At 44.7% G+C, this 16,804-nt stretch overlaps 1 protein-coding gene across 4 annotated transcripts in view; it reads right to left on the reverse strand.

Moving 5' to 3' along the window:
- The window catches only part of ACOXL (acyl-CoA oxidase like), an 83,541-nt gene that overhangs the window by 52,234 nt on the left and 14,503 nt on the right, over nucleotides 1-16,804 (reverse strand). Inside the window, exon 1 of one of the 4 annotated variants that reach the window (XM_049652175.1) lies at nucleotides 1,585-1,904. The exons of the other annotated variants lie outside the window; for them this stretch is intronic. The gene's annotated coding sequence lies outside the window, so the exon portion shown is untranslated. Of the gene's footprint in view, nucleotides 1-1,584; nucleotides 1,905-16,804 lie in introns of those variants that run through there. 4 annotated transcript variants of the gene reach the window in all.

Raw genomic sequence — 16,804 nt, forward strand, 5'->3', positions numbered from 1 at the left:
AAAAGCACGGGAAGACTGAGGATCCGTCACAGGTCAGAGGACGTTAAAGAGACATGACCACAAAACGTAATGTGGCATCTTGGATGGGAGCCTGGAACAGAAGTAAGACACTGGTGGAAAAAGTGAGAAAATTCTAATGCAGTCTAGAATTTAGGTAATAGTAATGAACCAGTGCTGCTTTCTTCGTTTTGACAAACGTACCGTGGTTGTGTCAGATGTTGACAACAGTGGAAACTTAATGAGGGGTATACGGGAACTCTATTTTCTTCACAATTTTTCTAAAAATTGAAAATTATTCCAAAATTAAGTCCATTTTGAAAAGAGACAAGAAACAAGGCGACAATAACAACAACAAAACAGATCTTGGTGCATTTTTTGAAAAACCTTGTAAAAACCCAACAAACCGAAAACCACTTTAAAAAAGCAGTTGTGTGTTATTTTTTTCCTCTCAAAATCTAAATCAAAAATCAGCTCTAGGGCAATGGAAAGCACATTTTCAGATACCAAATGTGAATGCCCTCCTGACAAGAAATATCCTTGGTGCCGAGCCTTATCCGGGCGGCACCCACGTTCTGGAGTGAATACTGACAAGAACTTGGAAATCAACTCTGGTGCCTCTGCTTCGCTAGCCTGTTCTTTTGTCCTGGTCCCTTTTATCATTGTGCTTCGGGAGACATCTCCAGCTTGGCCCAGGTTAAACTCCCTCGGTCACTCTCTTCTCGTTGAAAATGGCAAAAATCAAAACACTCCGTCTCCCTTAAGAAATGAGGCGGGACCCACTGCCAGGCCTTCGCACAAATGAAAGGCAGCGGTGAAGAACAGACCCCCAGAAGCAGCAAGAAGAGAAACCCTCAGTCTTCCAGTAAGTGCCACAGCTGCCTCACAACTTGACCTTCCACCTTCCAGAGCCTCCACCCACCCCCGGGAGCCCTCGCACAGCCTGGATGACCTGACCCTGAATGGAAACAGAAACCGTTAAATCATCCTGTGGTAAGTGTCAAAGACTAAGGCCCTGAACCAACAAGGGTGACAGAAAACGCTACGGGAAGGGTTTTCTAAGCACTGCGGTTTAATTGTAGCTGTGGGGTTCGCTCAACCACAGAGAAGTACACTTGCTCAGTGGCAAACTCCACGAAAGTAGCAGAAAGAAGGCAGGGAGAGAGAGAGAAAGGAGGGAGGCGGGAGAAAAGATCCTCCCGGCCAGAGACAGAAATGTGATGGGAATCCCGGGAGGCATTGCCAATCCACATTCCCGCATCCTAGGCCTGCCGGCCAGTAACTGCGGGTGAAGAGATGCCTCCTCTCCATCCTTCCTTTCGGTCTTCCTTCCCGCGCTTTCAGTAAGCGTCTGCACCACACCAAACACGGGGCACTCAAAACGGATCCGGCCTGTTCCTACCCTCAAGGAGCTCAGCCTCTAGACTGGAAGACACCGGAGGAGAAGGAGGGTCCCCAAACAGCATGACACTGAGAGAGCTTTCACACATTATCATTAAGACCTCCGGTGGCCAGAGAGCCGTTCCTGCCTCCCCAGGGACGGCAGGGTTGTTTTCTGCGGTAGAAAGCTTTCGGTTTAGCATTTACCTTTCCTTGGTTCTGTCAGACGGGCTGCCGGGGCAGTGAGAAGGCAGGGGAGCAAGAAGCGGGTCTCTCTGCAGGATCCGCTGAGAAGTGGGGTGTGTGTGGGCTGAGAGAGGAAGTCCCCAGGAGGGAGGGAGCAGGAAGGGGACGTAAGGAGGAAAGGGTCGGAAGGGAGCAGGAAGGAAGTGAAAGGAGATATATGACCAAATGAGCGGAAGACAGGAACAGGTACAATCACCCAAGACAAAAGATAGGAACTTTCAACAAACTCAGACATGCTCCCTCACTAGGTAAAGGTATGCGTGCCAGAGACTGCTGCTGGCTCGACCTTGCCCACCAGGACTCCTAGGGTGCCACACCAGCTCAGCCCGAGGGGTGGCTCTCATAGCTCCAGGCTATCATTGTGATCCCAGCCTCCAGGACGGCATCTGGCTTAGAAAGGAGACTTGAAATCTCAAACAAAGAGGATTATTTTGGGGGGTGCGAATAAGAGGTGCTGAGGCTAAAGTGACACAAGAGAGGTTGGTTGAGGAAACAGAAATGGGCGGGCAGCACCACTTAACTAAGTGTATTGGAGGATGGCTAGATCTGTGGTCGACAGGCATAAGCAGGCCTTGACGCCCTCCTAGGGCTGTGCCCTGCCCATGGAATGGTGGAGTCTGCTAGCTTGCTGGGCTTTGTGTTTCCAGCTGTGGTGACACTGTTGGTCACACAAAGGACGCTTTTGGTTGAACGTTATGGTACACATGGTCTGCAGGGGCCAAAGTGGAAACCCCTCGTCTTCAACAACAACCCGTTCGACAGCTATGTAGGAATCACCCTCAGTGGGCTAAGCAACATGCACAGGAGCCAGGGTCCCCTGCTGAACCTTGAGAGCCACCTATCCTCCTACCTGTCCATTTACAAGTAAATGGGAACCGGGACCCCCCCCCCCCCGCCCCGGGTGGCTCAGCCAGTTAAGCATCTGACTTTGGCTCAGGTCATGATCTCGCAGTTCACGAGTCCGAGCCCCATGTTGGGCTCTGTGCTGACAGCTCAGAGCCTGGAGCCTGCTTTGGATTCTGTGTCTCCCTCTCTCTCCGCCTCTCCCCCCTTCTGCGCACGCTCTCTCTCTCAAAAATAAAATAAAAACAGAAAAAAAATTTTTTTAAAAAAGCAAGTAAATGGGAACTGGAAAGATGGACATGGAAATTCCCTTGGGGGCTAATTACAACCCAGACTTCAAGGCCTGAGATCCTTCAAGGGTCAAGAAGAGGTTGAGTCAATACTCTCCCATGGCAGCCAAGGAGGAGGTGAGGAGAGCACTCAGGGACCAAGGAGTCTGCAGCGCCCTTAGTAAGCCCACAGACAGTTTCAGAACAAACAGAGGTTTGCACGTGCTCCATAAAGCCATCGTTACGAAGAGACTCACAGGCAATCAGAGCCCAATGCTTGGGCTCCTGACAGCACCACCCATGCACTTGAATTCCAGCCTCTGCTCCTGAAGCCAATGTGAGCTGTGTTTCCGTCTCCGCACCCGAAACAGGAGTGACTACCCACATGGGCCAACCAAGAACTGAAGAGAAACTGACAGCAGACAAAGGATAGCAACAACATATTGGCAGCCAAAAAGTGACCAGGCAGGTGAATGGGGAGCAGACATCGCAGAACAGAGAATGCCAAGTTTATGGGGCCGGGAAGTCAACCAGCTGGTACAACTGAACTCCACTAAGGCTTGGGGATTGGAGGCTCCAGGCACCTCTGACAGCTCCAAGTCCCCTCCCCCAGCTCATCACAGCCTGAAGGTTCACTGTCAGGAGAAGGAGACGTGAGAGAGCAACAGAGAAGACGCACACTGAGAACAGTGGGGCCAGGGGGAGACCCCTCAGCCAGAGGCCCCACTTACCAACATTGAGGACATAACCAAACATCAGGAATGGCCTGTACATCACGGGCAGCTTTGACAACTTCCCACCAGATGGCTATAAAGTGACTTGTTCTAACAAAATCAGAGTTAACATGCATTCTCCAGCAAACAGAAGTCAAATGTCTTAGGAGAGGAGCATTTTCTAGTTAGCCTAAAGTCATGTAGGGAGCAGCCCTGCTCACGGTCACTTTAGGCAGCCAGGATTATGACCTGTCTGTCCTTCATCCTCTACCCACCATTCCTCAGAAAACTAAAAGAGTCCTTTCTGGAGAAAGGAACTCTGTCCAAAACAAAACGTAATACTGATCTGTCACTGAAAGGGGCTACTCTGTGATCAGGAAAGCCTGTGGCCAGCAACCCTGCCTGTTTACAATCAGAACTTTACTTGTATTTTTTATTTTGCTCCTATTGTGAGCAAACAGCCAAGATGGACTAGACATTTAAGGAAAGCTTCACACACAAAAATCAGAGGTCAAAGGTACAAATGGAAAAAAAGAAAACCAAAGGAAACAGAGACAAAGCAGAGGAATAGAAAGGAACATCTAAAAATGTAAGAGATTTTGAAATCAGAAGACAAGAACAGGTGTTATTACAAAAAGGAACAAAGAGGGGCGCCTGGTAGGCTCAGTCATTTAAGCATCCGACTTTGGCTCAGGTCATGATCTCACGGTTCGTGAGTTCAAGCTCCACGTTTGTGCTGACAGCTGACAGGCTGACAGGTTGACAGCCTGAAGCCTGCTTCAGATTCTGTGTCTCCCTCTCTCTCTGTTCCTCCCATGCTCGCTCTCTCTCTCTCTCAAAAATAAATAAACATTAAAAAATATATATGACAGAAGATATTTTTAACTCAGGAAGAGTTGGAAGATAAGTAGAGAAAATCTCCCAGGAAGTAGAACAAAAAAATAAAGAATTAGATGATAAATAAGGAAGAAAGGATAAGAAAATCAAAGGACAAGGTCAGGGGTTTCAACATCTAAACAAAAGGAGTTCCAGATAATAGTGCAAATAACTGAAGAGTGTGAGTTTCCAGATTAAAGAGCCCATTACATGCCCGACACACTGAAAGCAAAAGACACCCACATCAGATCACTCTGTAAATGATGCAACACCCAGTGCTAAAGAAGAATGCTCATAATGCTGTGGCTTCCAAAAGGAAGAAAAAGAAGCCATTTATAAAAGGTCAGGGTGCAGAAGAGGTAATATCTGTTCATAGCAATGCTGGATACATAGCCAAAAGCAATGGCATGAAGCCTTTAAAAATCGGGGGGAAATTTTATTTCCAGCCTAGAATTCTATACCCAGAAGAACATTCAGTCAATTGGATGGTGAACATCTTCAGACATAAACATCTCAAAAATCTCCAAAAGTGACTTCTCTTATATTCTTTCTCAGGAAGCTATTAGATGAAAGACTGTTCTGGTTCTCCATAGCTGTGTAACAATGTACCCCAAAACTTAGCGGCTTAAAAGAGCAATGCATCAGTATTCTTCTATCTCTCTGCTTCCTATCGGGAATTTGGACACATGGGAACAAGTAGGGATGGCTTGTCTCTGCTTCACAGTGTCTGGAGCCCCAGCTCAGATGACTTCAACAGCTGAGAGCTGGAGCCATTAGGAATGGTTAGCAACTCTTCACCTCTCTTCCTGCAGCCTCTCTCCATGGACCAGCCACAGGCTAGCAGACCATTTTACATGGACGCTCAGGACCTCAAAAGACAGGAAGTGAAAGGTGTCAGTCTCTTCAGACCTGAGCCTGGCAACTAGCATGCTGTCACTTCAGCCATATTCTGTGGGCCAAAGCAGTCACAAAGCCACCCAGATTCAAGGGGAGGGGACACAACCACACTTCTCAGTGGGAGTAGCATTAAGGAATTTGTGGCCATACTCCACAAAGGGTAACTAAGAAAGAGAAAGCCTGGGAATACAGAGGAGATTCAAAGGCAATTCGTAAGATAATACTGAAGAAACACATAGAAAGCCAGTCCAGACAGAAGCCCCAGAAGGAGGTCTCCAGAAGGGATGTGTCCACAGGGGCTGGGGGAGTGGAATTGCCAATTACCTTACAGGTTTTACTAAGTTGAGAGGAGTGTAACCATTCTATACCAAACTGTGGTGTCAGTGATGAGTTTATAGAAAACTAAGCAAATGAACAAAGGAGAAACTGATAAAATGATAAAAAGTTATAAAAGAAAGGAAATGAAACACAGTGCACTATGGGGCACAGCTGGGAATAATATTTATATAGTCACAGCAATGTGAATACTGGATAGTGATTTAAATAAAAATGGTGACACGGTGATTTTCAGGGCATAGACAAAGAAAATGCAGCAGTGAGATCTTCGTTTTCTATAATAGTCATTATATAGTCAAGAAGTGGTGGTTTAAGTATGTTGTTTAGGTCGATTGGAGGATTAACACAACAATCTGCACAACCTGAACCACAGAAATCAGTGAACTTGGGGAGCAAGAAGGCGAGGGAAGGGAGGTGCTTTTGCGAGCAGAGAGAGGACAGAGACGGGGGGGGGGGGGGGGGGGGGGGGGGCAGAGAATACGGGAAAAGCACTCCTCCCAAAAAGCAGCTGGAGAGAAAGTGGAAAATTGGAAACAGCTGCAGGGACTAAACTAAAAAGGGAGAAAGGAGAAAGGAGTGGGTTTAAATTCCATTAAGACTGTAAACAAGGGGAGGGCAAAGGTTGCAACTCTGCAGCTCGATACCTGGTGGTGCTCTGGTAGGAAGGGCGAATCCCCAGGAACAGGGTGGGGTCCGGGAGGTTCTTGGGCCACACACGGAAAAACGGTTCCACTGCTGGAAGGACATTTGGTAGAGACTGTTGAAACCACCTGGTCCCAGCAGCCCCAGGAAACAGCCACATTCACTGGTACTGGAACAAGGTCATTAAGGGTGAAGCCTGGTGCCAGATGTGTGTTGTGATTTTCCATAATCCCTGAAAAGCTGCTGCTACACTATCTAGCAAACTTTTTCTGGGGCGGGCTGGCACCTGGCCGCAGCCTCGGGGCACCGGCAGCAGCAGGATCTGGCAAGTGTTCCTGGTTGCAGCCAGCATTCGGCCATTGCTCGGTGAGACCCTCCCATAGAGGGGCAGAACGGGTCAAAGCCACAGTCCTTCAGAAGTAAGGGGTCGGGGAAAACAGTCGCATCTGAGACAAAACTCAGGAGAAAGGTACTGCCTGGGGCCTGGTCATAGACAGAGAAAAAGCGGGGAGTGGACAAAAGCTAAAGACAGAAGACGGGTGCACGATGGCTGATCAAGGAGAAGAGTTCCAATACTAGGGACTGGGTAGCTGGGTGGCACCAGTTTCACCGCTCCCGCGCACGCACCTATGCAGGTACGAGTGCCACAACACTCCACCCCAGTAGGCTAGCAGCGTCATCTAGTGGAGAACGGAGCCGCTACACTGAGCCCCGCCCAAGTGGGCCAACCTCATTCCTCAAGAACACAAGTCTCACCGCCTACTTAGTTTATGGACTATAAAGCGCTACATAGTCTGACTTCTAGGGGAAAACAAAGTAATTTCAGTCCTATTTCAATCTATTAGCAGGTCCATCTATTCAATTTTCTTTCTTTTTTTTCTCTCTTTTACACTTCTTTTCTTTGTCTTGAATACAGAAAGAGAAAAAATTCATTTTTATTTTCAATTTTTATTAAAAATATTTTTCCTTAATTTTTTTACTATATTTTCTACTTTTGTGTAAGTTTTTTCAAATTCTATTTTACTTCCATCATTTTATTTTAGTCTATTTCAGTGTATTCAACTTTTCAAATTTTCAAACGATTTCCTTTTTTTTCTTTTTCTTTTTTGTCGTTTCCATTTCTTTTCTTTTTCTTGAATGCAGAAACAGAAAAACTTCATTTTTACTTTCAGTTTCTATTAAAAACATTTTCTTCCATTTTTTTACTACATTTTTTGCTATTATGTAAATTTTTTCAAACTCTATTTTACTTCCATCACTTTATTTTAGTCTACTACAGTGTATTCACTTCTTCAAATTTTCAAAACATTTCCTTTTTTTCTCTTTTTCGTTTCTTTTCTTTTTCTTGAATACAGAAAGTGAAAAAATTCATTTTTATTTTTAATTTTTATTAAAAATATTTTTCTTAAAATTTTTCTACTATATTCTTTACTTTTGTGTAAATTTTTTCAAATTCTATTTTACTCCCATCATCTCATTTTAGTCTACTTCAGTGTATTCATTTTTTCAAATTCTCAAACGATTTCCTCCCCCCCTTTTTTCTCTAAAACCACTTTCTGTCAAACCACTTTCAACACCCAGACCAAAACACACCCAGGATCTAGCATCATTTATTCGATCTGTGTGTGTGTGTGTGTGTGTGTGTTTAATTTTTTAATTTTAATATTTTTTAATTTTAATTTTTCTACCTCATTAATTCCTTTTCTCCCTTCAAAAATGACAAAACGAAGGAATTCACCCCAAAAGAAAGAGTACGAAGTAATGACAGCCAGGGATTTAACCAACACAGATACAAACAAGATGTGTGAACCAGAATTTAGAATCACGATAATAAGAATACTAGCTGGAGTCGAAAATAGATTAGAATCCCTTTCTGCAGAGATAAAAAGTAAAAAATAATCAGGATGAAATTAAAAATGCTATAACTGAGCTGCAATCATGGATGGATGCAGCAGTGGAAGGATGGATGAGGCAGAACAGACAATCAGTGATATAGAGGACAAACTTATAGAGAATAATGAAGCAGAAAAAAAGAGGAAGATTAAGGCAAAAGAGCACGATATAAGAATCAGAGAGATCAGTGACTCATTAAAAAGGAACAACATCAGAATCATAGGGGTCCCAGAAGAGGAAGAGAGAGAAATAGGGGTAGAAGCGTTATGCGAGCAAATCATAGCAGAAAACTTTCCTAACCTGGGGAAAGACACAGACATCAAAATCCAGGAAGCACAGAGGACCCCCATTAGATTCAACAAAAACCGACCATCAACAAGGCATATCATAGTCAAATTCACAAAATACTCAGGCAAGGAGAGAATCATGAAAGCAGCAAAGGAAAAAAAGTCCCTAACCTACAAGGGAAGACAGATGAGGTTTGCAGCAGACCTATCCACAGAAACTTGGCAGGCCAGAAAGGGGTGGCAGGATACATTCAATGTGCTGAATCAGAAAAATATGCAGCCAAGAATTCTTTATCCAGCAAGGCTGTCATTCAAAATAGGAGAGATAAGAAGTTTCCCAGACAAAAAAAAAAAATTAAAGGAGTCTGTGACCACTAAACCAGCCCTGCAAGAAATCTTAAGGGGGACTCTCTGAGGGGAGAAAAGATGAATATATATATAACTACCAAAAGCAACAAAGATTAGAAAGGACCAGAGAACACCACCAGAAACTCCAACTCTACAAGCATCATAATGGCAATAAATTCATATCTTTCAGTACTCACTCTAAACGTCAATGGACTCAATGCTCCAATCAAAAGACACAGGGTAACAAAATGCATAAGAAAACAAGATCCATCTATATGCTGTTTACAAGAAACCCACTTGAGACCTAAAGACACCTTCAGATTGAAAATAAGGGGATGGAGAACCATCTACCATGCTAATGGTCAACAAAAGAAAGCCAGAGTAGCCATACTTATATCAGACAACCTAGACTTTAAAATAAAGACTGTATCAAGAGATGCAGAAGGGCATTATATCATAATCAAGGGGTCTATCCACCAAGAAGACCTAACAATTGTAAACATTTATGCGGCAAATGTGGGAACACCCAAATATATACATCAATTAATCACAAACATAAAGAAACTCATCGATAGTAATACCATAATAGTAGGAGACTTCAACACCCTACTCACAGCAATGGACAGATCATCTAATCAAAAAATCAACAAGGAAACAATGGCTTTGAATGACATACTGGACCAGATGGACTTAACAGATATATTCAGAACATTTCATCCTAAAGCAGCAGAATATACATTCTTCTCCAGTGCACATGGAACGTTCTCCAGAATAGACCATATACTGGGACACGAATCAGCCCTAAGTAAGGACAAAAAAGATCGAGATCATACTGTGCGTATTTTCAGACCACAACACTATGAAACTCGAAATCAACCACAAGAAAAATTTGAAAAGGTAACAAATACTTGGAGACTGAAAAACATCATACTAAAGAATGAATGGGCTAACCAAGAAGTTAAAGAGGAAATTAAAAAGTATATGGAAGTCAATGAAAATGATAACACCACAACCCAAAAACTCTGGGATGCAGCGAAGGCGGTCATAAGAGGAATGTATATAGCAATCCACTCCTTCCTAAAGAAGGAAGAAAGATGTCAGATACATAACCTAACCTTACGCCTTAAAGAGCTGGAAAAAGAACAGCAAATAAAACCCCAAACCAGCAGAAGACAGGAAATAATAAAGATTAGAACGGAAATTAATGCTATCAAAACCAAAAAACAAAAAAAACAAAAAACAAAACAGAACAGAACAGATCAATGAAACCAGAAGCTGGTTATTTGAAAGAATTAACAAAATTGATAAACCACTAGCCAGTTGGATCAAAAAGAAAAAGGAAAGGACCCAAATAAATCAAGAATGAAAGAAAAGAGATCACAACCAACACAGCAGAAATAAAAACAATAATAAGAGAATATTATGAGCAATTACATTCCAATAAAATGGGCAATCTGTAAGAAATGGAAAAATTCCTAGAAACATATACATTACCAAAACTGAAACAGGAAGAAATAGGAAATTTGAACAGACCCATAACCAGTAAGGAAATCGAATTTGTAATCAAAAATCTGCTACCGGATCATGGTTTGTGGGTTCGAGCCCCATGCCGAGCCCTACATCGGGCTCCACGCTGCCAGTGCGGAGCCTGTTTGGGATTCTCTCTCCCTCTCTCTCTGCCCCTTCACCACTTGAGATCTCTCTCTCTTTCAAAAGCAAATAAATAAATCTTCCTCAAAAAAATTTTTAGTATATGTGCTGCCGAAGTGAGCACTTTAAATTTTTTAGTATTTATTTGTTTTTGACAGAAAGAGAGAGAGTGCGCGCACACACACGCATGAGCTGGGGAGGGGCAGAGAGAAAGAGACCCAGAATGTGAAGCAGGCTCTAGGCTCTGAGCTGTCAGCACAGGGCCTGATGCGGGGCTCGAACTCACGGACTGTGAGATCGTGACCTGAGCTGAAGTCAGACACTTAACCGACTGAGCCACCCAGGCACCCCAATAAATAAATTTTTTAAAAAGTGGTCAATCTGATTTTATGTGTATTTGACTACAATGAAAAAAGCAGTTGGAGGAGGGGACAGCTTAGGAACCTTTCAAGTTTTCCAAATTATTTGGCCTTTTGCGATGAGACGGGCTTCACGTATACTTGCATATGTAAAGAAGACTTAAGGGGAAAATTATCAACAGTTAGGAAGAGATGCATGCATTGCTCTAGGGAGAGGAAGCCAAGGGAGTAGAGAGAAAGAAGGGGTGAGGGGAGCCACCACATTGACACCAGGGAGGGGAACCCTGTGGAAGGGCAGGTAAAAGGTTTTAAGAGACCAGCAACATCTAGTGGGGCTTTGTAGGTTGTTGTCCTGAGGGACTTGTGCCATACCTACACACGTGCACACCCACTCACCAGCCCGGCCCTCAGGAAAGAGCTCCCGTTTGCCAAGAAACTCACTCAAAAACACGTTAAAAGCGTATCTCGTTTCACACGTTGCTTTTAAACATTCCTCGCAAACCCCAGTGAGGAACCTCGAGTCTCCCCAAATCCTCCCCCTGTCAAAATAAACAGCATGCTGTCACAGGGCAGCCTGGCCCTCAGCAACCGTGGTATCCCAGGGGCTGGGGGGACTCTCTAACGGAGTGGGACAGTGTGGAGTCAGCCTGACAAGCCAGTCTTTGGGAGACAGGGCAAGCCATTCCTTAGGAGGGGAGCCTGGACTGCGTCCACACCGCCCCTGGGAGCAGAGTGTAGAAGGCGAACCCCAGTGCTTGAGGAGGGTAGTCATCATGCGCACAGGAAATTACACAACCTCTGGTCTTTTAGAGGCAATCTATTTCCCAGCCTCTTATGTCCTGGGAGTGCCTGACCCCGTACAAACTTCCCACTGTACACACACACACACACACACACACACACACACACACATGGCACTCAGGGAACCTTGTGGCCACAGGCCACAAACCCTACCCCACCCCCAACACCATTTTAACTTCAAAAGCCTGAGGAGGAGGAGGACCAGACACCTCAGCAAATCAGTGACTAGAGAAGTTTTATTTCTGGTCTCCTATGGAGCGTTCTATTCTGGCAGAACGTTTAAAACATCAAGAAATGAGGATCGCTGTCTTCTAGCACGTGATAAGATCAAATCTGATAGTACAGCGTGACCTTTCGAATAGAGATCAGAATCTTGAATCACTTGGGAAAAACAATATGAAATTTAGTCTATGCTCTTATCACAACTCCAAACTTATGAAGCCAGTAAACGAGAACTGGAAAGAAGAGAAAAGTGTTTGTTAGCATAATGGTGTTCTTATCTTTTTCTTTTTTGGTGTTTTTCTTTTGGTGGGTTTTTTTTTTGGGGGGGGGGGGATGGGGTGGTATCACACCACAGCCAGCATCACTGAATACCTATTCATCAGTTTCTCATCCGAGCAACATAATAACCTAGTGGATATGCAAATGGCAGCTCAGTAAGGTGAAATCACTTGTTGACGGTCATACTGGGAAACAAGTCACCTGCTGGCTTTGTGACCTGCTGGTATGCCTTTCCCTCTATCCCTAAGCCAGTGGTGCAATCTCAGGGAAGTATTTCTACTTGGCCCAAGTCAGCAGTTTGAATATTAGAATTTTGTTCCATATTTTATTTATTTTTTAATGTTTATTTACTTATTTTGGAGAGAGAGAGAGAGAAAGAGGAAGAGAGCACAAGCAAGGGAGGGGCAGAGAGAGAGAGAGAGGGAGAGGGAGAGAGGATTCCAAGCAGGCTCCAGGCTCCTCGCTGTCAGCTCAGAGCCCAACGCAGGGCTCAAACCCAGGAACCGTGAGATCATAATCCGAGCTGGAGTTGGATGCTCAACTGACTGAGCCATTCAGGCACCCCTTGTTCCATATTTTAAACTGCAGTTCCTGGGGCACCTGGGTGGCTCTGTCGGTTAAGCGTCTGACTTCAGCTCAGGTCACAATTTCATGGTTCATTAGTTCGAGCCCCACATCGGGCTCTTTGCTGACAGCACGGAGCCTGGAGCCTGCTTTCGATTCTGTGTCTCCATCTCTCTCTGCTCCTCCCCTGCTCTCTCTCTCTTCTCAAGAATAAATAAACATTAAAACATTTTTTAAATAAATAAATAAATTGCAGTTCCCTAAACTGAAAAAGGCAAAGTGATAACAGCCTAGGAATGACACTGAGAAGACTGACGAGTACAGGAATAGAGACGTGTAGACATGTGTAGACAGGGCTGTAGCAGAGCAAAGTATGACTGAAAGGACCTCTTTGTACTCTTAAAAACGGTTGAGGCCTTCACATAAAAACCTGCACACAAGGCCACCTGGGTGGCTCAGTCAGTTGAGGGTCCGACTCTTGATTTCGGCTCAGGTCATGATCCCAAGGTCATGGGATCCAGCCCTGTTTAGGGCTCTGCGCTGAGCATGGAGTCTGCTTAAGATTCTCTCTCTCTCCCTCTGCCCCTCTCCCCTGCTCATGTGCTCTCTCTCTCTCTCTCTCTCTCTCTCTCTCTTAAATAAATAAACAAACAAACAAACAAACAAACCTGCACGCAGATGTTTATAGTAGCTTTATTGCTAACTGCCAAAACTTGGAAGCAGCCAAGATGCCCGTTAGTAGGTGAATGCATAGACAAACTGTGGCTCGTCCAGACAATGAAAGATTATTCAGCACTAAAAGGAAATGAGCTCTCAAGCCATGAAAAGGCATGGAGGAAGCTTCATTGCACATTACTAAGTGAAAGAAGCTAATGACGTATGACTCCAGCCACATGACATTCTGGAAAAGGCAAAACTATGGAGTAAAAAGTTCAGTGGTTGCCAGGGGTGGTTTGTGGGGAGAGATGAATAGGCAAAGCACAAAGGATCTTTAGGGCAGTGAAAATACTCTGTATAATAAACCATAATGATAAATGCGTACCATTATATATTTGCCTAAACCCATAGAATGTACAATGCTAACAGTAAGCCCTAACATAAACTATGGACTTGGGGTGATCATGATGTTCAATCTTGGTTAAAAAAAGTATCAATCTGGTGGGTGATGTTGATAATGGGGGAGACTATGCCTGTGTGGAGGCAGGCAAAATACGGAAAATCTCTGTATCTCTCTTCCAATATTGTTGTAAACCTAAAACTGCTCTAGAAGAAAAATAAACTCTTAAGAAATTATTGAGACCCTCAAGCATTTATTGATATTTACCACATTAGAAATTATGACAGAAAAATATTTAAATATATATTAAACCATTTGAAAGTAATGGGTGGCTCAGTCAGTTGAGCGTCTGACTTTGGCTCAGGTCACAATCTCGTGGTTTGTGGGTTTGGGCCCACACCAGGCTCTGTGCTGACAGCTCGGAGCCTAGAGCCTGCTTCAGATTCTGTGTCTCCCTCTCTCTCTGCCTCTCTCTCACTCTCTCTCTCAAAAATAAATAAACATTAAAAATTTTAAGAAAAAGAAAAGTAATAGTATTAAACTCATTAAATTTTTAATGAAAAAACTATATTTTCTAGCCTCCCCCCAAAATTTAGTAATAAGAGGCATTTTTTTTTTTTTTGCATTTTTACAAATCCCTTTAATGGAAGGGATTCATAGAAGATAGCTGGATTCTCTTGGGAATGCAAAAGCTGGTGCAGCTTGCATTACTCTGGAAAACAGTATGGAGGGCCCTCAAAAAACTAAAACTAGAACTACCCTACAACCCAGCAATGGCACTACTAGGCATTTATCCAAGGGATACAGGTGTGCTTTTCGAAGGGACACATGCACCCCCATGTTTACAGCAGCACTATCAACAATAGCCACTATCAACGTATGGAAAGAGCCCAAATGTCCATCCATGGATGAGTGGATAAAGAAAAGTGGTATGTATGTATGTGTATATATATACACACACACACACACACACACACACACACACACACACACACACACAATGGAGTATTACTTGGCAATCAAAAAGAATGAAATCTTGCCATATGCAACTACGTGGATGGAACCAGAGGGCATTATGCTAAGTGAAATTAGTCAGAGAAAGACAAATATCATATTACTTCACTCCTATGAGGACTTTAAGAGACAAAACAGATGAACATAAGGAAAGGGAAACAAAAATAATATAAAAACAGCGAGGGGGACAAAACAGAAGAGACTCATAAACATGGAGAACAAACTGAGGGTTACGGGAGGGGTTGTGGGAGGGGGGATGGGCTAAATGGGTAAGGGGCACTAAGGAATCTACTCCTGAAATCATTGTTGCACTATATACTAATTTGGATGTAAATTTAAAAAAATAAAAAATAAAACAAGTTAAAATTAAAAAAAAAAAAGAAGATAGCTGGATTCTCATATCTGCTTCTGTATTTAATCTGTTGGGATATTATACTTAATGTAGTCTCTGGAAACCACCACTGAACACTGTGAAAAAATGAGAGTGAAAACGCTAATAACATCTTAGCATTATTATCAAATTGGTTTTCCCTTTGAATCTCCTGAAACGATCTTGGGTACCCCTAGACCACACTTTGAAAACCATGACATAAAGAGAAAGCAGGGAAGACATTCCAGGACATACTCACCCTCTTACACGTCTCACATTTCATTGTCCCTAAGTCCACCCCCTTCCAGGGCAGGAACCCCAGCTTCTTCCCCAAGGGCAAGGCACCTGCTTCCACCTCAGCCCAGCTCATTCTTTAAAAATAAATACATACATACATACATACATACATACATACATACATAAATAAATAAATAAATAAAAATTTTAAAACCTAGGGGTGCCTGTCAAAAATTAGGCAGCTCCGCCGGTTAAGCACCTGACTTCGGCTCAGGTCATGATCTCGCGGTCAGTGGGTTCGATCCCCGCGTCCCCGCACCCGGCTCTGTGCTGACAGCTCAGAACCTGGAGCCTGCTTTGGATTCGGTCTCCCTCTCTTTCTGCCCCTTCCCAGCCCATGCTCTGTTCTCTCTGTCTCTCAAAAATGGGCAAACTTTAAAAAAAACTTAAAAAAAATTTTTTTTCATTTAATGTTTGTTTATTTTTGAAAGAGAGAGACAGAGCGTGAGCAGGGAGGGGCAGAGAGAGTGAGACACAGAAACCCAAGCAGGCTCCAGGCTCTTAGCTGTCAGCACAGGGAGGACATGGGGCTGGAACTCACGAACTTTGAGATCATAACCTGAGCCGAAATTGGACACTTAACCGAATGAGCCACCCAGGCACCCCTCAGCCCAGCTCATTCTTAAGACAGAAGCTCAAAGTGGGTGGACTGGGCACTGCCAGCTAGTTAATCTTCCTTCGCAACATACTGGCGTTTTTACTAAGGGCTTCCTTAAGCTACAACTCCAGAGCTTGGTTCTAAGAGTGGGCTTTTCAGACTGCCTGTGAAGGGGTGAGCTACCCAGCACAGGAGAAAGAGCCCACAATAGGACACACGTGCTGAGTTCTGGTTCTGACTGCCTGTCACTGAGTTCTCTCCATGGAACTTGAGCAGCACCCGCCCCTCTGTCCACTTCTCAGACCTGTCCCGGCATCAAATGACCTTGTGGACTTGAGCACCCCTTAGAACCAAGTACTGGGCCCCTGGGAGTCCGTCCCACCCCAGAGGCCCAGATATGCCCTGCGCAGGGCCAGTCCATCCCCGTGCCAATAAAAGTCCCTCTCTTCCAGGCAGACACCATCCACAGCCTAAGCTGTCTTGCCCGCTTCCTGCGCACCTGGCCGGGCGCACCCGGTGCACCCGTTGCGTAGCCGGTGGCACAATGACCCTGGTCGCCGTCCACGCCCACCCCATCCCGGATTTTCTGCCTCTTCTCCCACCACCCGGAGTGGGACACGAAGGGCGGGCATTCAAACAACTGAGGTCTAGAAACCGCGCCGAACCTTCCAGCCGCGACTCTCAGGAAATCACCGCGCCTGCGGCGGCGGGCCCACCCCTTCACTCTCCGCGTAGGAGGGAGCCGGCAGGCGGAGGCCACCCTCCCTGCGGGCCTGTGAGGTCCGCGGCCGTCTACGGTGCCCGCACCTCTGCGGAGGAGAGCCCACCGTCTGCACAGGGTAGGAGGGCGATGCCTCGTCCTGGCC

The sequence above is a fragment of the Panthera uncia genome (genome assembly GCF_023721935.1).
Source record: "Panthera uncia isolate 11264 chromosome A3 unlocalized genomic scaffold, Puncia_PCG_1.0 HiC_scaffold_12, whole genome shotgun sequence".
Taxonomy (NCBI): Eukaryota; Metazoa; Chordata; class Mammalia; order Carnivora; family Felidae; genus Panthera; species Panthera uncia.